The sequence below is a fragment of the Mirounga leonina genome, unplaced genomic scaffold, assembly GCF_011800145.1.
Source record: "Mirounga leonina isolate KUSES-001 unplaced genomic scaffold, KU_Mleo_1.0 Mir_126, whole genome shotgun sequence".
Taxonomy (NCBI): Eukaryota; Metazoa; Chordata; class Mammalia; order Carnivora; family Phocidae; genus Mirounga; species Mirounga leonina.
In genome coordinates, this window is record NW_023270314.1 from 435126 (window position 1) to 460654 (window position 25529).

The 25529-nt window shown below is 37.0% G+C and overlaps 1 protein-coding gene across 1 annotated transcript in view; it reads right to left on the reverse strand.

The window, feature by feature from the left end:
* TMTC2 (transmembrane O-mannosyltransferase targeting cadherins 2) overlaps positions 1-25529 on the reverse strand; it is a 392764-nt gene that overhangs the window by 90057 nt on the left and 277178 nt on the right. The gene's annotated exons all lie outside the window — the stretch shown is intronic.

Sequence of the window (25529 nt, forward strand, 5' to 3'; positions counted from 1 at the left end):
GGGCAGTGAAACTATTCTGTAGGATACAGTAATAGTGGATACATGTCATTATATATTTGTCAAAACTCAGAGACAACACTAATGCAGGCTGATAATAACAGGGAAACTGTGTAGGGTGGTAGGAGGGTAAGGGAGTATATGGGAAATTTTAGCTCAATTTTTTAAAAACATTTTATTTATTTATTTGGGGGGAAGCACAAGTGGGGGGAAGGGCAGAGGAAGGGGGGAGAGATAATCCCAAGCAGACCCTGCACTGCTCGCAGAGCCTGACCCCATGACCCTGAGATCACAACCCAAGCCAAAATCAAGAGTCAGATGCCCAACTGATTAAGCCACCCAGGCGCCCCTCAATTCTTTTTTATAAACCTAAAACTGCTCTAAAGATAAAGTATATTAATTTTAAAAAGAAGATATCAAATCTATTTCATAAGATTAGATTATCTAAGGCAGAAACATAAAAAGTAGTTATTATAGTACCTAGGTATATTTTAAGTTTTAATGAATGCTAACTATTACACACACACATACACACACACAGTATGCAATAGAATGCAGAATTCTGAATGTCAAAGAATACGTTTTGTTATATACACAGTCTCAGAAACGTGGTCAGCCTTTAAATGATTAGAAAATGATGTACAAAGAACTTGCAGAGGATAAGATGCAAAATGAAAGCTGTCATTGTAAAGAGTCTGTACAAATGTTATATACAAAGATATAAAGGGTCCGTGAACCTTCTTCCACTTTAAGTTTTTCAGGATAGAGAAGAAACTAGCTCATTTACCAATGTCACAGTAAATGGGGTTATAAAATGCTTGTGTGTAGTCCACTGGCAAAACAATAGTATGTAGCATTAAAAACATGCACCAGATCTCAAAGGACTCTGGTTGTTCAGTGGACCAAGTTATTAAAGGCAATGAGTCCCAACATCTCCTAGATGCAAAATAAACACATTGAAGGCCAGAACATTCTTTCTAGGGAGGGAGTACCAAACCATCATGCAAAAACCTATCTTTCTGCTTTGATCACTATTTATTTAGTCAAGTGCCAAATAATGAGGAGGAAAATAAAATCCTCACAAGAGTATATAAAATCAAGAGTCAACCAAATGCATAAACCAACCACACACATATATTACTGGGTCTTAGGAAGAAATATGGTGCCTGGGAGGTTAATGCTAGGCTAAATCCAATTTATCCTTTCAACTATTATTGCTTTAGAAAGATGACAGTTAAGAAAGTAGAGAAGAAAAAGTCATTTCTCGGCAGGTTTTTCTTGGTGCTTTTAGATTTTGTCAGCATTTCCTACAAGGAAGCATTGTGGAGTAGCCACTGGTTGTACAAACTCCTCGCATCAAGCACCATTACTCATTTTGTATATTGGTTGACGTCTGAACATGTGTGGTGGTTTGGAAAACCAAGTAAAAGAGACTGTGGTCAGCTGTGACAAATATGGGAAATGTGAGTTGGGAGGCTCAGTTTCTACCACCATCTCTGTGACTTGTTTATGTGCTTGTTCCTTGATTTTTGTTGGTTAAAAATTATTTACTGAAGGCCTACTGTTCACCTTGCACAGCTCTAAGTAACAGGGATGGAACTGTGAACAACATAGCATGCTTGGCCTCGAGTCCTAGTTGCAAGAGGCACATAACAAACACATAACCCAATAAGCAGGGGAATTAGCTACAGAGCACTGTGGGCAAAAAATTTCTCCAATTCCCATTGAAAGAACTGGCCCTGAGACAACAAGGCTGTGTTTGAATCTTGCTGACTCTACTTATTTAACTGTGTGAGTGACTTTGAGTATCTTTAGGAACACATCTGAATCTCTTTTTCCTCATTTGGGAAAGTAAATATAATTAATACCAATTTTGGAGGGCTGCTAAAAAAAAATCACAAATCATATGGAAATAACTAGCTTCAGATCTATCATATAAAACTCTGACATTCTTTGATATTTTTTCCTTCTATCTTTTCAAAAGAATCCTTCCCTCCATCTTCAATGCCACTATTTGGTTTCTAATTACCAAAATCTAAAAATCATTTTCCAAATTTCATGTCATGATAGAAACTAAAATTTTTTTAAAGATTTTATTTATTTGTCAGAGAGAGAGAGAGAACACAAGCAGGGGGAGCGACAGGCAGAGGGAGAAGCAGGCTCCCCGCTGAGCAAGGAGCCCGATACGGGACTCGATCCCAGGACCCTGGAATCATGACCTGAGCTGAAGGCAGGTGCTTAATGGACTGAGCCACCCAGGTTCCCTAGAAACTAAGCTTCACAATTTTTCTATAAAATGCGTCTCATTCTTAACACTTTCCCCTGCCTTAACTAAAAGTCCCTCTCATTTCGCATCTAGAGGGTCACAGCAGATTTCAAATGTCCTGACTCAATAAACCTCATTTCATCAGATTAATATTCCTTAAATGAAACTGTTTTTAGGTTATGCTCTTGCTCAGAAATATTTTAATAGCTCCTAGCTTCCACTCGTTCTATTCAATAATCAATTTAATTTTCAAAATCTTCCACAATCTAGCTCAAATCTTCCTGGATAAATTCCCCTACTATAACAGGCCAATTTCCTCATCTGCCTTACCTGTAGCTCCTGTGTCTTCCCTTAATTATTTCTTCCAGTCTGTAATGTTGCTCATTTTTTCACTTGTTCATATGCATTTTTTGCTTCAAGCCTTAACTGAAGCCTCAATTTTCTATAAAGCTTTCTGTGATGGATCCAACTGCTAGTAATTTCCTTTTTCTCTTAATTGTGATGATATGATTACTTTTAAAAGAGTCCCTACCTCTGTGCTAATTATACAACTTGAACTCTAAGATACTAGACTAAGTCCCTTCATATATAAAGTGCGTGGAGAGCGGATATTTAATTTGCTAAATTGTTCCCATAAGACTTTACCTGTCCTTCAACAATCATCCAAGTATTGTGTAAATATAACCAGCCAAAAAATAAATAAGCTATCACTATTGTCTTTATATAGCTTAATAGCTTATAGTTACTTCTTAGTTACTTAGTTCACATGTTCATTCTCATATTGAGAATTAACCAGTTGGACTGTGAAGAGCACAGTGGGATCTGGGAGCAGTGGCTGTGGGATCGGGGAGAATGAGCAGGATGCGAAGAGAGAATGGACATTTCCCTGGACAAGGGCTGCACCTGTATCCAGGGATTAGGGATTTGAGATTATCAATATCCTTACACTATATTTGCATTAGTATATCACTTGTAACACTACACTGAGTATTAAAAACGTAGATACCAGACGGTATTATTTAAACTCATGGAAAAATCATTCTTAGGGCCAGGCTTTGTCAGGTCCTCCCTCTTCTGACTGGAAGCAATAAAACCTACACGTTAGGTAAATTGTAAAGTTTATATAGCCTGTTCCATAGTGTGGGAGTCACTTTTGGCTTATTTTGTTTTCTAATTAAACTGGATGCTACTACCACTGTTCAGAAACCGGTGCCCACCCAGGTGGGTATACACGGCAAGCAGCACCTCTTCTGATGGCTGATTAACACTTTTCCCAACTACAAAATATACAGAGGGAGAGGGAAATAGAGAATCTTAAGCAGGCTCCATGCCCAGCACAGAGCCCAATGTGGGGCTTGATCCCACAACCCTAAGATCACAAACTGAGCCAAAATCAAGAATCAGACATTTAGTCACTTGAGCTACCCAGGAGCCCCTATACATATATATTTTTATACAAAAATACATACACTCCCCCCAAACATTCCTAACTCCCACTTAAAGCACTCAGGAATACTAAGTATAAGAGGGAATTACACTGGGGGATGCCTGGGTGGCTCAGCTGGTTAAGTGTCTGTCTTTGGCTCAGGTTGTGATCCCGGCATCGGGCTCCCTGCTCAGCGGGGAGTCTGCTTCTCCCTCTGCCCCTCATGCCGCTCTGCTCTCTCTCCCTCACTCTCGCTTTCTCAAATGAATAAATAAAATCTTTTAAAAAGAGAGAGAGAATTACACTATTAGGTTTTAGCTTGAATTGTTACAGTTGAAAAAGTAAACCATACCACAAATTTTGTACATACTTTTTAGTAATAAATTAGTCATTATATCAACCACCCCCCATAAAGTGTGTCTTGATCCCATAGCTCAGAACTGCTGTTTTACTGAATGACACCAGAAAACATCAAGATTTGCCATGATTGCACTGCATTATATATACATTTTTTAAATTTGTATTTATGTAAGAATGTAATTAGTGTATTAATCTTGTCCTATGAACTAAATTGCTCTCATAAGACTTTACCTGCCCTTCAACAGTCATCCAAGTATTGTGTAAATATAACCAGTCAAAAAATAAATAGGCTATCACTATTGTCTTTATATAACTTAATAGCTTATAGTTACTTCTTCATTATTTAGTTCACATGTTCACATGTTTTCAGTAAAGTACAGAGCTGTGAACAGAGTAGCAATTTCTCCACTTCACATCTGGAAACTTAACATGTACTATTGTCTATAAAACCATAAAAACAGTTCCTCAGAACAAGTCTAAGTTGTAACCAAATATTTATATTGTAACCAGGGACTACCTGGGTCTTCAGTATTGGTTGGCGTACCAAACAGAGTAACACAAAGAACAAAGCAGACAATTTCCCTTCGGTGTCCCTGCTCCTTATTCAGAGGCTGCTGTAAGTTTAGTACGGAAGCCTCCTGCAGTTGTGTATCTAGAGGCCACTTCCGTACAGTTTAGTGTTTACCCTTGGAGGATGTTTGACAATTATGGATGGTGGTCATTTTCCAGAACCAATGAAATTCACATCTTCATTTCACATGCAAGTGTCTATCTATATGGACAACACATAAGAAAGGGAAGCAGCCATACAACAGGTCCCAAACCTTAAGTATAGTTTGGTAAATGTGTTGTTTAAACATGGACTGTGGTTTAATGAGTGCAAAGGAAGGAAAAGCAACTAAAAAGATACTCTTGAAAAATTAATTTGTGAAGACCACCACTTACAAATGGAAAGGGCATTATCTGATAGTCCATTTTAACATCATCTTGTTTATGTATGAAGTGCCTTTAGGAAATAAAAGTGTTTCCTTCTCAAAAGACAAAAAAAACAAATCATTTTTAAAAAGCCTAACAATTCAAGTAATTTTTACAAACCAAGATGATTTATATCAAACCATTTAATTTTCATACCCGTCAAGTCATTATATATTATCATCCAGAGCTAACTTTAATTAGAGGCAAAGTAGAAGGACAGGGCCAGTGGTAACTTTCATGATGAAATATTTCATCTTCATACCACTAAAATACTTCCCCATGAAAATATCAGATACCTAAAATCTGACCACGACATTTTTTTTTTTTTAGGGATGGAATAATATTTCTTCTAGAAAGCTTTAAAATATGATAGAATAAGATACAAAAATGAATGTGGCTGAATAGCTTACTGATACTAGTTTATGTTCTTCCTCCCTAAATTGTCCTCCCAGTCCCCCTTTCTATAAATTCCAGGCCTTTTGGGCGCCTGGGTGGCTCAGTTGGTTAAGCGACTGCCTTCGGCTCAGGTCGTGATCCTGGAGTCCCAGGATCGAGTCCCACATCAGGCTCCCCACTCAGTGGGGAGTCTGCTTCTCCCTCTGACCCTCTTCCCCTCTCATGCTCTCTTCTCACTCTCTCTCTCTCAAATAAATAAATTCCAGGCCTTTTGTGATCTCTTTTCCTATGCATCCTAAAGCAGAAACTGCCTGAATAATACTTGGAATATTTTGTATAAGGCTTAAACTCATTGAAAAATTATGTCAAATAACACTGAGGGAAGCTAGCCATGACAGGGAGTGCCTTACAATGTTCAGGGGCAGCATTTGGAGAGGGTGTCAAGAACACCAGAAGCACAGATGCTCTGTGGCTTGCCTAAGAAGGCTGGATCCCAGAACTCCCAACCTGAGCAAAGCTTCCCTGAAACCCAATCCCAGGTCCTCTTGCAGAGCCATCAGACCTTAAGGTAAAGGCTTTGGTTCAGGCCAACTTGACCAGGGCAGTCTGTTTCCCAGCGTTTTTGAACACCGCTGTGCCTCTCAGATTTAGGGGAACCTTTGAAAGGGGAGCAGACCACAGAACTGGCTGAAATTAAAGGGCTGACCAAGTGGGATGAAAGACTGCAACAGAGTGAATTTCATTCCAGAAAGATAAAGAAGTGGATTGCCCACAAAGAGCTGAGTTTCTGGCCTAAAAGTGAGAGACACAAATAAGTAGTTTGCAAACACCAAAAAATAATGGCTAAAATCCCTATAAAAACATGTTAAACTTACTCAATATTCAATTTACCTAAAATGCAAATTAACACACTGAAATGTTATTATTCATCTATCCATGAAGTTCCCCCAAAATAAAAGAACTCAATATTTCCAAGGGTTCATAAAAACAGGTACTCATACAACAAATAGCAAAAATATAGTAAAAATGTGGTAATATCTTCCTGGGGAGCAATACAATATGTATCAAAAACCTTTAAATCATAGATCTACTTTGGCCAAACAATTTTCTTTCTAGGCATTGGTTCTAAGGAAATATCTGTAAATACCAAGAAGTGGCTATTCATTTTCATTGCAGTACTGTTTATACAAACTCAATGTCCATCAGCATGGACTTGGTTAAGCAGATATCATTTCAATGAAATGCTATGTAGCTATTAAAATAATTTTGTAAAAAATTATGTAATTCCCAGAGAGAGTCACAGGAAATGAGCGTGAGAGACAGGAAGGACCAGACTGCATAGGGCGTAGGACACACTGTACGGAATTTGGAATTCATTTTTCTTTTTTGGTAGTGAAAATAACAGCTTTGATATTGAATACCACATGCTGCCTTGATTCCTATCATTTCCTTGGTGTTAACTAGCGAAGGGTCGTACAGACTGAGAACTTCAAAAAATATGGAACAGCTCATGAGTGTGTAATCCTTGCATCAAGGCCATTTAATCCTTTCTGTATCAGTTCAATTTCAGTACACGTGATGCTGAAACAACCACTGGAATTTCTTTTGACTAGGAAGAACACCATGGACGATTCTACATAAAGGTATATGATAAAACTTAGATTTTTATGAAAACACTTCACATTTTGGGTGGAAAAGTGTTTCAGGCACAGAAAAGCAAACAGGGAGACCACTTAGAAGGTTACCCCGTGGCAAAGACTAGAGTGAAGTGGAAGTGATAAGATGTGGTTAGATTTGGAATTGCTGGAAGATAGATGGCTGATGGACTGGGTATATGGGTAGAACAGGAAAACAGGAATCTAAGATAACTCGGCATCTGTGACTTGTGGCACCTAGGTGAAGGCAGGTTCAGTTACTCAAATGGGAATGAGTAAGGGTTGGTAGGAAGGCAAATACACAGTGGGGTAATCAAGTTCTACTTGACTGAGATGTTAGGGCAAGAGAGTCTGGAGAACTAATTTAGGTAAGACTGGCCAGATAGGAGGCCACAGACCAAGCACTGGCAAGGAGAAAGAACACCAGATACTTGGTACATTGCATGAGAAGAAAGTAAAAGGAGAAAATTTGCAAGAATGCCAAGAAGGGAGGAAAAAAAAGAAAAAGAAAAAAGGAAAAAAAACAAAAACAAAAAGAACTTTTAGAATTTAATGTTTTCAATAAAAGAGAAAATATGTATCTTACAATAACTTGCTTTTCATAAATATTTAAAATAATAATTTTAAAATTCTAAATTATACATTGCTTTCTACACTGCTTTGATGTTATGAGTAAAAAAGTTAGATTTTAGGGTATAAATACAAACAGCTAATTTCTAAAATATTATAGAACTGAAGGTGTTTAGCTTACTCAGATTTCCTGTTATATTACAAGTGTTCATTTCCTTTCTACATCTGTTCACTTGTATATTTTCCCTTCAAGCTTAAAGAGGTCATCCACACATACTGTAATAACATTTCAGTGGGACATAATTAATTTGATAGGATACAACCACGTTGTAAGCTCCATCTGGGCAAACTGCTTTGGGTGTTACACTGCATTGTTATACTAAACTCAATGTCAAGTTAAAATCAACATATTATCATAATTATTCTCCATCTGTAATATTAGTTCATAAGAACTATATTCAGATATTTTATTAAAATGTCTGATGAAGTTGTGGTGAAGTAAAAATTTTGTTGGAATCAAATTTATAACTACATTACAGATAAATATATCCTAACATTTTATTTTAAAATTATGCCAGTCATTTTTGGGGGCACATGGGTGGTGCAGTCAGTTAAGCATCCAACTCTTGGTTTCTGCTCAGGTCATGATCTCAAGGTCGTGAGATGGAGCCCTGCACTGAGGGTCCACGCTCGGTGGGGAGTCTGCTTGGAATTCACTCTTTGCCCCTCCCCGTCCTCTTTCTCTCAAATAAACTAATAAATCTTAAAAAAATAAAATGATGCCAATCATTTAAAAGTATTAAAATTGGCTACTTTTAGATATTAAAAGTAATGCATGTAATTTATCTTTAAATCACAAACCAAACAGAAAAATATCTGTTTTTAATTAAAATAATGAACTTTTAGCAATTCCTTAAATTTATTAATTGGTTTTCTTAATTCAACAAATATTTATCGGGTATCTATCATCTGCCTATCACTGTAGTATGCACTAGGATGAAAATGGTGAATAAAAAAAAAGTAACCTCTGCCCTTGTGACGCTTCCAAAACAAGAGTCGTTATGGGCATGACAAAAATAAGGGCTATGGAATTTCACTTAGAACAGCTGATCTGACCTAGCTGAGTACTTGGAAAGGGAATCACTGCTTGTTCTAAAAATCTGAAAGGTGTGTATGATTAACTAGGTGAAGGGGAGAAAAAGTATTCTAACTTGAGACACAGCAAAGGTAAAATCTCTGGGGCAGGAACACAAACCCACTGTACAGAGCCTAGAATGAGGGAGACAGAGAAAGGGCGGGCCATATGAAAAGCACAGAAAAGTAGAGCACACCTGGCTTATGGGTTCCAAGAAGCAAGTTGTCATTATCTGTTCATTTTGCGGGCAGCATGGCTAATGGGTTGGAATGGGATTAGAAGGCATGGGGGCAGATTAGTCCAGGCTTTTAAAAAACAGTAAAGGGATTGCTAATGGAGATAAAGAATACTGGACTGACATGAAGGATATTTAGAAACTACAGATAAAATTACCTGATGGATAGGAGAGGGAGAGGGAATGATGAGGGAGATGGAGGTAACAAAGATGACTTCTAGGATCCTGACGGTGAGATCAGAGAAAAAAAAAAGAAAAAGAAAAAAAGAAAAAGCATGTAAATAATGGAGGAAGAAGACTAGGATAAGGAAGTAAGATTAGTTTTGAAAACTGTAAAGACTGAGGTACCTTTGGGACATATGAGATGTCAAGAATGCAGTTTGTTAACAAGGCTGAACCAAAAGGCCGGAGGTAGAGTAAAACAGTCTTTTAGGAAAACAGAAATAGTCAATTATGTCAAATGCTGAAAATCATCCACTGGATTTAATGACACAGAGATTATTGGTAACTTCAGTAAGGTAAATAATAAGTCTTGAAGCCAGAAGGAGGTGGGGGAAAGTTTGAGGGGTGGGGGTGAGGACATGGATCCTGCAATTGCAGACCGCTCTCTCTATATGTCTGGCTGTGAAGGGGAGGGGAAGTTACAAATGTCAGCGGAAGGGTATGAGACACACTGGGAGTTCTAAAAAGGAACACAGAGGGGCGCCTGGGTGGCTCAGTCGTTAAGCATCTGCCTTTGGCTCAGGTCATGATCCTGGGGTCCTGGGATCCAGCCCGGCATCGGGCTCCCTGCTCGGCGGGAGGCCTGCTTCTCCCTCTCCCACTCCCCTGCTTGTGTTTCTGCTCTTGCTAACTCTCTCTGTCAAATAAATAAATAAAATCTTTAAAATAAATAAATAAAAAAGAACATAGAAATCAAAACATTAGGTCATAATTAGGCATAAAATTAATGTCTGCTTTTTTTTCCCCCCTTAGTTTAATTGAAAATTAGGGAAAATAACCCCCAATCAATTTTTGGATGCCTTGGATAACTTTCCGATCATGGCCTTGGCCAAATTAAACCTGCCCAGAATTCTTTAACCTGAGTCTTTTCCTCCTGGGTGCTCTAACAATGACTTGATTCCTACTTTTGTTGTGACACTTAACATAAATTCTCTAATTATCATTTGTTATCCTCTTTTCTAATTGTGAACCACTTCAGGAGAATTGTTCCATCAACACTTAGCCAAGGGCCAGATGCATAGTAGGTGGTCATAAATGCATAAAAAATGTTAAATGTTTTGGAAAAGCAAACACTAAAAACACATTTCTTAAATGCATATTCTCACTGGGATCGTTGCTTCAGTGATAAAAGGGCACAGCCTCCAGTGGGTGAATCTGATTAAATCGTGAGGCCAGGGCGCCTAGGTGGCTCAGTTGGTTAAGCGACTGCCTTCGGCTCAGGTCATGATCCTGGAGTCCCAGGATGGAGTCCCGCATCGGACTCCCTGCTCAGCAGGGAGTCTGCTTCTCCCTCTGATCCTCCCCTGTCTCATGCTCTCTCTCTCTCTGTCTCATTCTCTCTCTCAAATAAATAAATAAAATCTTAAAAAAAAAAATTAAAAAAAAAAATCGTGAGGCCAGAGTGATACCCAAAACTGTCATTACTGTCAACACCTCCATTATACCAGGGGGAAAAAAAGAAATCACAATTTTTATCAGCATTCCGTGGTCCATAAGATGGCACCAAAAGTTCATAAAAATTGGTTTCCAACAGGAAATTTGACTAGGATGGATAAAGTGGTCAATGTGAGTTGATCTCCGTTTAGGGAATTAGGGCAACTGGAAAGCCCCTGAATCTCAGCTCTTCGCAACAAGTCCAACCATTCAGCTGGCTGTTTGTGCAGTGAGTGCTTCTTGTTTGTGTCAGGATCAACTTCATGAGCCTTGGCTGGATCACTCCATCCCAAACTCTTTAGCAAATATCATGGGAAGCAAGCTGCTCTGCTGCTTGCCCCCCAACCCCTCTCAGGCAGCCTTGGCTCACACAGCTGAGTTGACACACTTGCTGCAGAAGCTTCAATCCCGTGGGGATGGTTAGGAAAGCTGCCTTGTGAGAGTGGAAGAGCAGGAGCCTCAACCACAGCTGTTCCGCAGCTGGGTCACAAAGGAGAGCAAGAAATCCCTCCACACCATAAAAGGTAGCAGATGATGGGAAGGCAATCCCAGTGCCTCCATTTGTCACTGGCAGGGTGCCACTGGCTCTCAAATCCAAATGCTCTCACAAGAGGATAAAGCCAGATGTAAATAATTCCCTAATTTCATACTTTTTTTGTAGAAAGCTTCAGCAGTAAAAGATATAGAGAGTTATTTGATTTATTTAGATGCAGAATTCTTTGATGATTTAACCAGGGTACTGAACAAACACTGGATTCAGCAACAGAAACCTGAATTCTAGTCTGGTTCTGATACCAAAAAGGCAAAACCAAGGAAAGCCACTAATTTGAATAGGTTTCGTTTTCCTCAGTTGCCGGACAAAGGACCTAGGTTAGCAAAACTCTATTGGTTACAATTCCCTGTTTAAAAAGTGGAATTCAACTCAGGGACATAATCGTTGGTTAAAAGTTCAGATTAAAGAAAAGTTAAATTCTTAATTCATGTCATCATCTTTTGCTTCCACTGCTTTTCAGTCTACGAGAGGGAAGAGGTATTGGCCCTTTTCCCCCAGACCAGTCAGCTAACACTGGGATCCGGGATAGCAGCTGAGACTAAAAGTCAACTGTAGCTTATTCCATGTACTAATGAATGAGAATAAATGGAGTTGGGCTAAACGATCCATTATCTTCTTCTGAAAGTACTTTCAAGGTAAAGATGCCTGTCAAAGGTAGAATATTCTAGAAAGGTTCTTCCACCAACCAGACGACATATATACTGGAAGTGTATACTATGCTTGCCAGTAATTCTGGTTTGCCTGAAATATATACCCACTGTTCCAGAGTAAAAATAACAGCACCCCCTTCCTGGTTTGGACACAGATTCGTTGGTAAACCTGATTCTTTCTTAACCTCTCACAAGTGTTCACCTAAATTAGAAGAGTCAAACCATGGCCTTCGTAACACTGCAATGTCCCACCAGATGGAACCTCTGGGCTCCATCAGCAGCAGCAGTGAGCTCTCACTGTGGCCTCGGCCTTCCATTCCTCAACATACTCCTAACAAACAAGGCACTAACAAAGATACCCTTTCACAGCACAAGACCATGGGATATTTGTCAGGCATAATTAAGTTTCCATTCATCTCTGCTTCCCAAAACACATTTTTCAAGCAGTCTGTTGTCTCAGAACATTACAATTCTACTTTTGTAAGTTATAGAATAAGAACAGAAACATGACAGCGGCTCGCTATGTGCCAGGCACCGTGCCAAGCGCTTCACGTGGACTGTCATACTCCCTCTGAGATAGTGTCATTATCTCTTTTATAAAATAAGAAACTGAGGCACAGAGAGGTTAAGTACCCTGCTCTGGGTACCAAAGCTACATCTGGCAGAGCTGGGGTGCTGGGGTTGAAACAGAGACAGTCGGGCTGCAAATTTTGAGTCATTATATTATAATCATGGTCCGGAAGTTTACTACCAGGAATCATGATGCTACAGGGTCCACCCATCCATCCCTTCCTCATCGTGTATTTCCAGAGCACCTACCATAGGCCTAGCACCAGGTCAGGCATGGGATAGGGGAAGATAAAATGAGATCACTCCTGCTCTTAGAAACTGAATAATATCGTGCTGACTCTGGAAGTAGGCCCTCACCAATTGCAAGATAATACTTAAAAGGGCTCTTGTTGGACATATGCTTAGTACATAAGGAGAAAATAGAAACCAAGACATCTATTCTGCCTGCATGAGTCAGGGGAGGTCTCAAAAAGGAGGTGGCATACTTCAGCTGGCTCACAGATGGAAGAAAAGTTGGCCATAAATCAAGACAACTATCTGCTCAGTCCAAGTGCTGGTGGCTTAAAAGTTCTCCTTATAAGATCCAAGCTAAGAAAACTGTTTCGAAAGTCAGTCTAATGGAGAATATCTTCCCTTGCTTTCCCACCATTCAAAGGACCTGCAGCTTACAAAGGCTCATTTGATACCAACTCAAAACACATCTGTTTGATAAAATAAGGTTATTTAACAACAAAACTTAGCAAATCCCTACTTTCTGTCAGGCTAGTGATTCTTGAGCCACCTTCTGTGAATAATAATTTTCTGTGACTCACAAAAAAGGTCTGATGCAAGCAGCATTGTTTAATAAACAACACTCATTCACTTTAACCGCCAAAGCATGAAGGAGCCAGAGGTGGTACATACAAGATTACAGGAATCTTTAAACTCGGTGGAAGGGGGAGCACACACCCACACATACACACACGTAGCAAATGGCCAGAGGCTGGCACATGACCAGCAGAATGGTTTGTATGTATAAATGTGCATGACAAGCATATCGCCAGACTGGCTCATTCCCAAGTCCTAGCAGCACAGTGTGCTAGCTGACGCATACACACATGGATTTTGGCACTTATTGTAAAATAAGATTATCTTGCTGTAAGCAAGAGAAAAATGTGTAAAATCACAGGAAAATATGGGCCACTAATAGGAAAATGTGAGTACAGAGGTAACATGGAGATGGAGAATAGAACGTCTGCACTTCTTTGCCTCTAGACAGACAATTTAATAGTAGTTCAGCTCAAGGCTAAATTATCACTGTCAACATCTCAGAGCCTCTGGACTTCAGTAGGAAAAATGTGTGGTGAAGGCTGCACAGAACTCATTAAGCATCAACCTCCCGAACTGTCTTCATCACATTGGGAAGTTTGACATCTGAGTTGGCAGGTGTATCTGTGAGATCCAGGAGGGACTGATCGGACACACCCAATCCTAAGAGCATTTTTAGCAAAGCAATGCGAAGGTATATAGAAGGGCAGTGTAGTCAACTTGACACCATTCCTTGTAAAACTGCTATACATACAGAGGAGGCTTTGCAAGAAACATACTGACCTACTTACATGCTCGAAATGGAATGAATGTGCACTTTGGGGGTATGTGGTGCGATGCCAAGAAAACACAAACATCGTATTTTGAAGACTTGGGGAAAGATACAAGCTATTAAATTACTAAATCATTTAAAGGAGTTTTTATTTTAAAATAAGCATAGATGTGTTATAGTGGACACCTGGCTGGCTCAATCAGTAGAGCATGCGACTCTTGATCTTAAGGTCATAGAATTCAAGCCCCACATTGGGCATGGAGCCTACTTAAAAAAGAAAAAAAGAGAGAGAGAGGGAGAGAAGCACTGGCATAGAAAGAGGGATACAGGCTTGGAAATCTCACAGATCTGAGTGTGATCACCTCAAGAGTAATCCCTAAATAGCTGGTCTACTTGAGCAAATTGTTTAATGTGTTCAGAAATTTAGTACTTTGCAGGGGTAAGAATGATACCTTCTGATAAAGTCTGTAACTGAGACAGATCATGCAAAGCTCTTACAACAGGGCATGGCATACAGTAAGTGATCAACACATGTTAGCTATTATGATGTCTATATAATAGAAACAGCAGTAGCTACTGTTCAATATCTTAAAAGGATTAAGTGAACTAAAAAATATTTTTAAAAGCACAGCACAGCAACACATTGTAAACACTCAAAGAAAAACTTAGTTCTGTTCTTAAATAGAATTTTTATACCTAAATCCATTTGTTCAAAGGTAAGTCATGGAAGTAGAGAATTTCTTTTTCAAGTATTTTACATAGCATTCTTGTAACACACCCACATGAAGAACTCTGTAACTCAAAATACTCAGTTATCAACCAAATTATCTCTTGTTCTGAAATGTCTTAGAATATCATAGGCAAAAACTTTGAGTTTGGAGAATTTGAAGAAAAGACAAAACAGAGAGAACACCAAAGCTCAAAACTGAAGTTACAGTAAAAATAACTTAGGACCATTTTTGATAAAACTGGGAAACCCATATAAATACTAGTGACAGTTTAAGAATACATTTCCCCCCATCTAGAAATATGTATTTTCCAAAAGGTCCATTTTCTCTTTGAAATCCTGACATGATTTGGCAAGGCCAGGTTGAAGTAGTTAGCATGGTTCAAGCTGCTACCATTCATAGAATAATAAGAAAGTAGGAGAACTACAGTTGACTCTTAATATTTCAATATTCAGATGCCTGGTATTTCATGGAAGGAAATTTTAGTTAATCAAAATATAATCCTATCCAAACCTGTCATGTTTCATTTAGTTTTCAAAGTAAATGGCTATAGATACCCGTGTTAATATTTCTTTGTTTTTAAAAACAAGCAATGAAATAAGAAGCACTAGAGAGGCAATGGATAGGGAAGTAGAAGGAAGTACAGAAAACGCCCAGAGAAGACATTACCTTCAGTAGAGAGCTTTCATACTGAAGAGTAAGCAAGGAACAGAGTAGAAAAGGTAGTTTTGCATGTTATGAGATTAATTAGATTAATGATCAAATGAAATTAGAAAAGCATGAAGAGTCTAAGCTATGTGCCTACACAAGGCTCACTTACAATAAATTATGTTATCTTTAAGAAAGATTTTATACAACAGGATGTATCTTTTTTTTTAGGAATAGTGACTGTTTTAGATGTTGATGGCTTAAAAGAATACTACTAAATCCATTCATTTGGCAGATATATGGAGATGTTCATTATCATTTAAAAAAATTCCTCAGAGTTTTAAATGAAGATTTCCTAACTGTCTTTTAATAAGTAGTTATTTTAATATTTGTTTCAAACTGAGTGGTACTGTGTTAATTGAAAGTTAGTACTTTCTAAAGATCAAAAATGAACTCCAGCAAAACTGTAGCAAAACCATGAAAAAGAAAAGCTTGCTTCTTCCGTAATCACAATCAGTGTAAATTCAATTTAATCACTTCCAGTAGGGAATTTTTCATATTGCTTGCCATCCTATTGAACTTACATGTCAAGATAATTCTTTAAGAAAAATGTATAAATATTATGATAATTTCTATAAAAGATATTATTATTCCTGGCTGCCATACAACATACTTAAAAAAAAAGAGAGAACAGAGGATTATCTGTATTCTATTACACCTGTCAGAAGAACACATATTCATTATCATCACTACCACTGTTCATGAAATTCCCTCTGAAATGAATGATTTATATTATGCACTCTTCTGAGATTACATTCCAAGGCTATCGGAAAAAATTTATAGCCAGAAGACCACATCCCACTATGTTAATGGAAAAAAAAGGAATATAGTCAATTTTGCATTTTTTCATTCCTATCTTTCAATAATGATAAGGATTTCTATTTCTTTAACTGAGACCAAGAGAAAAAAAATTATTTTACACCCCAAAATGTTGTTATCCAACTATTTGACCCTTTAAATTCACTCTTCAATCTCTTTTTAACACTGAGGATCTTTGACATTTTTTTTTCAGTTTCAAGTTTTTATTTAAATTTCAGTTAGTTAACATAGTAGTTTCAGGAATAGAATTTAGTGATTTATCATTTACATACAATACCCTGTGCTCTTCACAAGTGCACTCCTTAATAGCCATTACCCCCTTAAGCCATCCCCCTGCCTACTTCCCCTCCAGCAACACTCAGTTTGTTCTCTATAGTTAAAAGCCTGTTTTACAGTTTCCCTCTCTTCTTTCCCCCATGTTCATCTGTTTTGTCTCTTAAATTCCACATGAGTGAAATCATATGGTATTTGTCTTTCTCTGACTTATTTCACTTATCATATATCCTCTATCTCCATCCACACTGTTGTAAATGGCAAGATTTCATTCTTTTGATGAGAAATATTCCATTTTATACACACACACACAAACAGGCACACACACACACACACACTTACACACATGCACCCCACATCTTCCTTATCCATTCATCAGCTGATGGACATTTGGGCTCTTTTCCATAGTTTGGCTATTGTTGATAATGTTGCTATAAACATCAGGGTGCATGAGTCCCCTCAAATCAGTATGTTTGTATCCTCTGGGTAAATACCTAATAGTGCAATTGCTGAATTGTAGGGTAGTTCTATTTTTAACTTTTTGAGGAGCTCCAAACTGTTTTCCAAAATGGCTGCACCAGTTTGCATTCCCACCGACAGAGTAAGAGGGTTCCCCTTTCTCGGCATCTTCACCAACATTCTTTGAAATTTTTAACCAGCAGAATGAAACAAAAATGTAAATTCTATTTTTTACTTACTTTAACCTACTTCAAACATCATTTTTTTGCTTTCTAATTACTTACATAAAACATACTGTTGCCACTTATCCTTTAAAATTTTCATTCTTCCTTCTTTCCTTCTTTTCTCCCACCATGCAACACTAAAATAACTTATTTGTTCAACAAATAGTTATTGCTGTACAGAATCCTCCCTTGGCATCTTAAAAAATGAGAACGACTGAGCTGATATCCTAAACTAACTCTCATTCTAGTGGGGAAGACAGACAAGAAAACAGTTAACAATAATAGAAAGTGATGGACCTGCTTTCATGGGAGCACAGATAATGTTAGAACTGAGTCAGTAGGGAAGGGCAGTAATGTATGTATCAGTGCTATGCCCTGACAGAAAACTTTTATGTGAACTGGCCAATATCTGCTTCGGAGTCATTTCACTTACATTCATTCAATAAATATTTATTGAATAACTATGTGCTAAGCACCAAGTCAGTAACAGTAATGAAGAGACTGGGTCCCTACTCTCAGTGCCTCAAAAAACAAACGATAGTAATACATCAGTATTCAGTAGATATTCATGTACTCATGCAGTAAGAACTCTGGAAGAGAAGTGCTAAGGCCGTCTGGAAGAATCAGTAACTATTTTATGAAAGATAGTATTAAAGATAAGACTGGATGGGTGGTTAGGACTTTGCCAACTGGAGACAGGAAAAAGATATGCCAGGACATGGCCGCAGCATATTTAGAAAAGACAAAAAATGAACAGATGTAACATACTTAGGGAGCTATCAAAAGTTTAATATTGTAGGGGTAATTGCTGATGAGGCTGAACAAAAAAGACTGCAGCCAAATAATAAACAAAGTTCTATGTCACACAAAAACATACAGATTTTACTGAATAAGAATCATGCTATTGTTCTTTCTGCTAATGGTTAACATTTGTTGAGTCCTTATAATATGCATACCAGGCAGTGCTATAAATGCTTTTGTATACATGTATATACTCTTTTAACTCCTGACCAACCTCTCAACAAGGAAATCTTTTTGCTTTCATTATACATACACGTTGAATGACATAATGAGAAGTTAAATAACTTGACCAAGATCGCAGAGCTAATAAGTGGTTGAAAAATCTAGGCGATCTAGAGCTAGTGTTCATTTAAGTGCATCATCCCCTTTAATGTGACAGAGTGCTAATGGAGAAGGGAAACAAGCTATATCTTCAAATATATTTTTCTAAATATGTTTCTATAATATTGAAATATTAAGAACATATCTACTGAGCATTTGCTATATACAATATACTACAGGAAAACAAAAATATATACCACATCCCATAAATAACTGTGATTCCCAATATATTCACACATAGATATAGATACAGACACAGACTGAGATAAAGAAACAGAAACAGAAATAGAATCATAGCTGAGATGTGCTTATCAGACACAGAAACCCCTGGAACCAAAAACTGGTAGGCAAAGTATAATTTTAAGTAATTTTGATGACTTGCTGGAGGCTGAGTGTGAACTAGCTCGTGAGTAAGAGATTCCCAAAGGCCACAGTCCTTGATAGGCTCCCAACCGTTCATGGCCTTTACTTCCAGGAACCTGAACAGGTTCTCATAGTAAAGAACCAAGAAAAGATCCTCTCCTGTGAGGTCAGAGGAAGGAGAGTAATGCTTGTGAATTAGCCCCAGAGCCTTCTCAATAACAAAAGCTTCCTCTGCAGAGTGAAAGATTTTACCAGAGCCTTTTCACAGAGCTGTGGAGGTAGGGCATTCTTACTTCATCTTCCTCTCCTCTTTTTGTCTCATGGAAGGTGGTGAGAGGGGAGTAGCTATATAAGCAGAAAAACTTGTGAAGGTCACAGGACAGAGACACTGGCCCAATGAAAGACTGAGATTTAATTGAATGATTATAGAACATTTCTCCCTCATTCACACTGTACCACCATCACAACAGGACTCTAGTACAATAATACTGGAGTATGCTTAAAGGCTTCAAGGCACAGAGTCTCTCTGAGAAATAGTACTAAAGATAGCCTAACACCAAGAGAGAAGATAAAAGCAGGACACTAGAAAAATTTAAAGCCTCCAGCTCCAATAGCTAAAACAAACACTGAACTATGCTGAACTACTAGTCAGATTAACATAAGTCCTCACATTAGAAGTCTATTAATTTGAATTCCTATTACCAATTCAACATGTCTGGCATTCAACAAAAAAATAACAAGGCATGCCAAAAGGAAAGAAAAACATAGTCCAAAAAGACAAAGCAAGCGTCAGAACCAGACTCAGATGTTAGAATATGAAACAGATGGAATTGTCAGAAAGGGAACTTAAAATAACTATGATTAATATGTTAACAACTCTAATGGAAAAAGTAGACAACATGCAAGAACAGATACATAATGTAAGCAGAGAGAAAAGAATTCTAAGAAAGAATTAAAAGGAGATGCTAGAAATCATAACCGAAATGAAGAATGTATTTGATGGGATCATTAGAAGACTCAGTATGGCCAAGGAAAGAATCAATGAGCTTGAAGATAGGTCAATATAAACCTCCCAAACTGAAATGCATTATTACACAGAAATGAATGCAAAGTACAAAACGCAAAAGAACTGTGAGAAAATTTTAAAATATGTTAACACATGAGTAACTGGAATATCAGAAGCAGAAGAAAGAGAACAGAACTGGAGAAATATTTAAAGTAATAACGATGGAAACTTTCCAATTAATAACAGACACCAAACTACAGATTCAGAAAATTCAGAGAACACCAAGCAAGACTAATTCCAAAAATAATAAGCCTAGGTGTATTATATCGAAACTGTAGAAAACCAAAGGCAAAGAGAAACACTTGAAGGAAGTCAGAGGAAAAAATACACACACATGCAAACACCTTACACATGGAGGAACAAAGTTCAGAATTACATTGGCCTTCTCATCAGAAACCATTAAGTAAGAAGAGAGTGAAACATTCAAAATGTTGAGAGAGAAAAAAAAAAAGAACCACAACACAAACCTAGAATTTTAAATCTCACAAAACTATCCTTAGAAAGTAAAGTAGAGGGCGCCTGGGTGGCTCAGTTGGTTAAGCAACTGCCTTCAGCTCAGGTCATGATCCTAGGGTCCTGGGATCAAGTCCCGCATCGGGCTCCCTGCTCTGCGGGGAGCCTACTTCTCCCTCTCCCACTCCCCCTGCTTGTGTTCCCTCTCTCGCTGTGTCTCTCTCTGTCAAATAAATAAATAAAATCTTTAAAAAAAAAAAAAAAAGAAAGTAAAGTAGATGGGGTGCCTGGGTGGTTCAGTTATTAAGCGTCTGCCTTCAGTTCAGGTCATGATCCCAGGGTCCTGGGATCAAGCCCCGCATCTGGCTTCCTGCTCGGCAGGAAGCTTACTTCTCCCTCTCCCACTCTGCTTGCTTCTGTCCCCTCTCTTGCTGTGTGTCTCTCTCTGTCTCATAAATAAATAAATAAAATCTTAAAAAAAAAAAAGAAAGTAAAGTAGAAATAAAGACTTTCTAGACAAATAAAAACTGAGGGAATTCACATGCTCACCTAAATTGATATAGGAAAAGCATTTCACAAAATTCAATACCTTTTCATGATAAAAACACTCAAAAAACTAGTAATAGAAAAAATTTACATCAACATAATAAAGGTCATATATGAAAAACTCATAGCTAACATCCTACTCAACAGTAAAAAACTGAAAGCTTTTCCTTTAAAATTAGGAACAAGACAAGGATGCCCACTCTCACCATTTTTATTCAACACAGTACTGGAAGTTCTTGCCAGAACAATTAGGCAAGAAAAATAAATAAAACGAATCCAAAATGGAAAGAAAAAAATAAAATATGTCTGTCAGCAGACTACATGATCTCATATGCAGAAAACACTAAAGATTCCAACAAAAAACTGTGAGAACTAATCAATTCAGGTAAGCTGTAGGATACAAGATTAACATGCAGGGATCAGGTGTCTTTTTATATGCTAATTATAAGTAACCTAAAAATAAAATTAAGAAAACAAAACCATTTACAACAGCATCAAAAAGAATACTTAGGAATAAACTTCACCTAGGAGGGAAAAGACTTGGACAGTAAAAACTACAAAATATTGCTGAAGTAAATTTAAAAAGACAGAAATAAAGGAAAGCCATTTTGTGTCCATGGCTTAGAAGACTTAATATTGTTAATATTGTTAAAATGTCCATACTACCCAACACAATCTACAGATTCAATGCAATCCTGATCAAAACCCAAATGGCATTTTTTCCAAAACAAACAAACAAAAAATAAAAAAAAACTTCCTAAAATTTATATGGAATTTCAAAGAACCCCAAATAGCCAAAACAATCTTGAGAGAGAACAACAAAGCTAGAGGTCTCAGACGTTCTGATTTTAAAACATTAAAAAGCATAATAAAAACAGTGTGGCATGGGCATAAAGATAGACAGGACAGACCTTTAGAGAGTGGAACAAAAATAAGAGCCCAGTAATAAACCCTTATGTATATGGCCAAAGCCATGCAATTGAAGAAAGAATAGTCTCTTCAACAAATGGTGCTGTGGAAACTGGATATCCATGTGCAAAACAAAGTTGGATCCTTACCTCACACGATATACAAAAATTAACTCAGTATGAGTTAAAACCTAAACATAAGATCTGAAAATATAAAATTTCTAGAATAAAACAAGAGAAAAGATTTATGACAGTGGATTTGGCAATAATTTCTTGGATATGACACCAAAAGAACAGGGAGCAAAAGTAAAAATAGACAAATGGGACCACATCAAACTTAAAAAAAAATTCTGTGTAGCAAAAGAAAAAATATAACAAAATGGGAAGGCATCCTATGAAACTGGAAAAAATATCTGCAAACCATATATTTGATAAAGGGATAATATCAAGAATATAGAAATAACTCCTATAAGTCATCAACACCACAAACAAAAAGCAAATAATCTGATAAAAAACGGGCAAGGGACTTCAATAGACATTGCTCCAAGGAACAAATACCCAACAAGCATATGAAAAGATGCTCAACATCACTAATCATTACAGAGATGCAAATCATAACCACAGTAAGAGGTCACTTCACACCTGTTAAATTGGCCACTATCAAAACAAAACAAAAACAAAAACACCACAAACACACAAAAAAACACAGAAAACAACAAGTGTTAATGAGGATTTGGAGAAACTGTTGGTGGGAATGTAAAATGGTACAGCTGTTATGGAAAACAGTTACAGAGGTTCCTCAAACAATGAGAAATAGAATTACCACATGATCCAGCAATCTCTCTTGAGTATATATCCAAAAAAACTGAAAAAAGGATCTTGAAGTGCTATGTACAGCACACCCATGTTCACTGTAGCATTACTCACAACAGCCAAGAAGTGGAAGCAACCTAAGTGACTACTGACAGATGAACAGATAAGGAAAACATGGTCTATACATACAATGAAATATTATCCAGCCTTAAAAAGAAGGAAATCCTGTTATAGTCTACAAAATGGATGAACTTTGGAGACAATTATGCTAAGTGAAATCATCCAGTCACAGAAGACAAATGTTGCATGATTCTCCATGTATGAGTGGTCAAACTCTTGGAAACAGAGGATAGAGTGATGTTAGCCAGAAGCCGCAGGGAGGAGGGAAGCTATTGTTCAGTGGGTACAGAATTTCACTTTTGTAAGATGGAAAATTTTTAGAGATCTGCATGTGCATATGGTTAACACTACTGTACTATATGCTTAGAAATGGTTATGATGGTAATTTTATGTTATATATTTTTTAACCACACACACATAAAAAAGCAAGGTAGAAAAAAAGAGAAGGAAAAAAAAAGCCTCTGACAATAAATAAAAAAAATAGTTATAAACATGGCTAATATTAATTCAAATATGTCAGTAATCACTCCAAATGTGAATGGTCTATAAATATTCCAACTAAAAGCAGAGACTGTCAACAGTGAATAATAATAATAATAATAATAATAATAATAATAATAATAATAATAAAAAGAGACCAACTATATGTTTACAAAAAACCCACTTTCAATATAAAGACTGATAAGTAAAGCAAAGGGATAAAGATAAACCATGCTAACACTAATCAAATAAAGTTGGAATATTACTTTCAGACAAAGACCTCAGAGAAAGGAAAATTATTACATATAAAGGGGAGGCTAATGAGAAGGTCAGGGGACACCAGGATGGAATACAGAATGTGACAAAAGAATCATATATATGACAAATACATGAAACAAACTCACTGAATGGGGTGAGGGACCAAGGTGTTAATCTATGTTAAGTTGGAAAATGAGTGAAGTGTGTAAAACAGAAGGCAGAAGAAATTACACATAAGAACAGTCCTCTAGATGATAAAGCTCTTTCCCATGGCAGTACAGGTGAACAATTCTAAAACAACTACACACGAATAGTAGAATATGCACAGATAAGAAAATGTAGGGTGGATGGTGGAAGCCAGATTTATCTCTGTTGGAATGGAAGTTACAGATAAAGAAGAAAAGGAAACTAGAAAGATTTATATGGTAATGGATTAGAACTAAAGGCATCAGTATAACTTGTGTTTAGTTTAAAACAGATACAGTTACATATAGTATATTATAGGTATGTGTATATACATTGGTTAGTATATAGCCATACATTTCCGTCACCCGAGAAGAGCCCAGAAGCAATAACACCCCAGTAGCAGTAAGTACACCTAAGAACCAAGTTCTTGGATTCTAAACCATTCTCCAATAAAAGGAACCAGAGCTCCTTGGAAAAAATGCCTGATTCTAGGACTTGGGCTGTAAATATGTAAGATGAGCCCGGAGCATGTTTTAGTGACAGAAAGTAAGAAAGTTCCCAAAGGAAAACACACACACACACACACACACACAATGATGAAGGTATGTCAAGGGGACATATAGGCCTCTGGAAGAGTTTCTGTTGGTCAAAGTTGGGCAAAGAATTAATCTGAGCAACAAACTAAATAAAGTAGTAGTATCATGTTATAATCCAATGTATAAGCGAACCTAAAATTTTGAATAGATAAATGGGGAGAAGAGACAAATCTCTCATGCAGAAGAATTCCAAATAATTTATGCAGAGAGAATACCTGCACTCCTTAAATATGAGCCACACATAGCAACCTCCTTTCAAAGACTACAATATGGAAAGAGAGGGTATAAAAAAAGAGTTTTTACACTCGAGCAATCTGATAAAAACTATCTCAAGCCAGGTCATGAAAGTTAATATAAACAGTGGTAAGTCATATTGATAATATACGAATATCCTTGATTTGATATGATGAGAAGGATACTTTATCTCTACGATCTTCCTCCTCAAAACTAGTAACTCCAGTCTAATAACAAAATATCAGCCAAAGACCAATTGAGGAACATTCTACAAAATATATGACAGTACTCCTCTAAAACAAGCAAAGCCTGAAAAACTATCATAGCCAGGTAGAGCTAAGGAGGCAAGGCAACTAAATGAAGTGTAGGATCTTGGCACAACAAAAGGACAGCAGGGAAAAAGTGAAGATAACCTGAATAAAATATAAACTTAATTTAATAATAATGCTCATTAATCATGATAAATGTACCATACTAGAACATGAAGTTAATAGAGAAGATTGGTTTGAGGGCATACTAGAACTCTCTGTACTAACTTCACAATAATTCTGTAATCTAAAACTGTTCTAAAAGTGTTTACTCAAAAAATTAGTTTCTTAAAAATCTAAAATAAATGCCACAAAATTTTAGCCTTTGGCTTATTTGATTTGAAAATACATGGGGTATTTGCTACAACATTCTCTTTTCCTATATGCTCAAAATAGTTTGTAACAACAGCAAATTCATAAGATAAAAATCTTTTAAAACACCAATTATGATTCAAACTGCTAAATGGGAAGATGAGATTATTCCAGGCAAAGGAAAAAACTCAAGCAAAATCGAAACTACTTCCTCTATGTATTACTCTTTGTAGGATTTAAGTATAAGCATTTAGTACAGGCATGTCAGGAAAAGATCTTAAATATTGCCATGATCAAATGCTATTTCTATTTCAGAAATAAAAAAACCAAAAGATAATTTATATCTAGTCACAAATTAATAAAGTGAATTTCTTCTTTCAAAATTACAGCTCAAATTTAGTGAGCATAAAAACAAAGTTGTTCTTCTCTACCTGTATTCTGGAGATGCTAAACACATCCACATTATAACATTATCAACTGTAGTTCAATTCATTCCGGTTTTGAACTAATTTAGACAAATAGCTATTTTT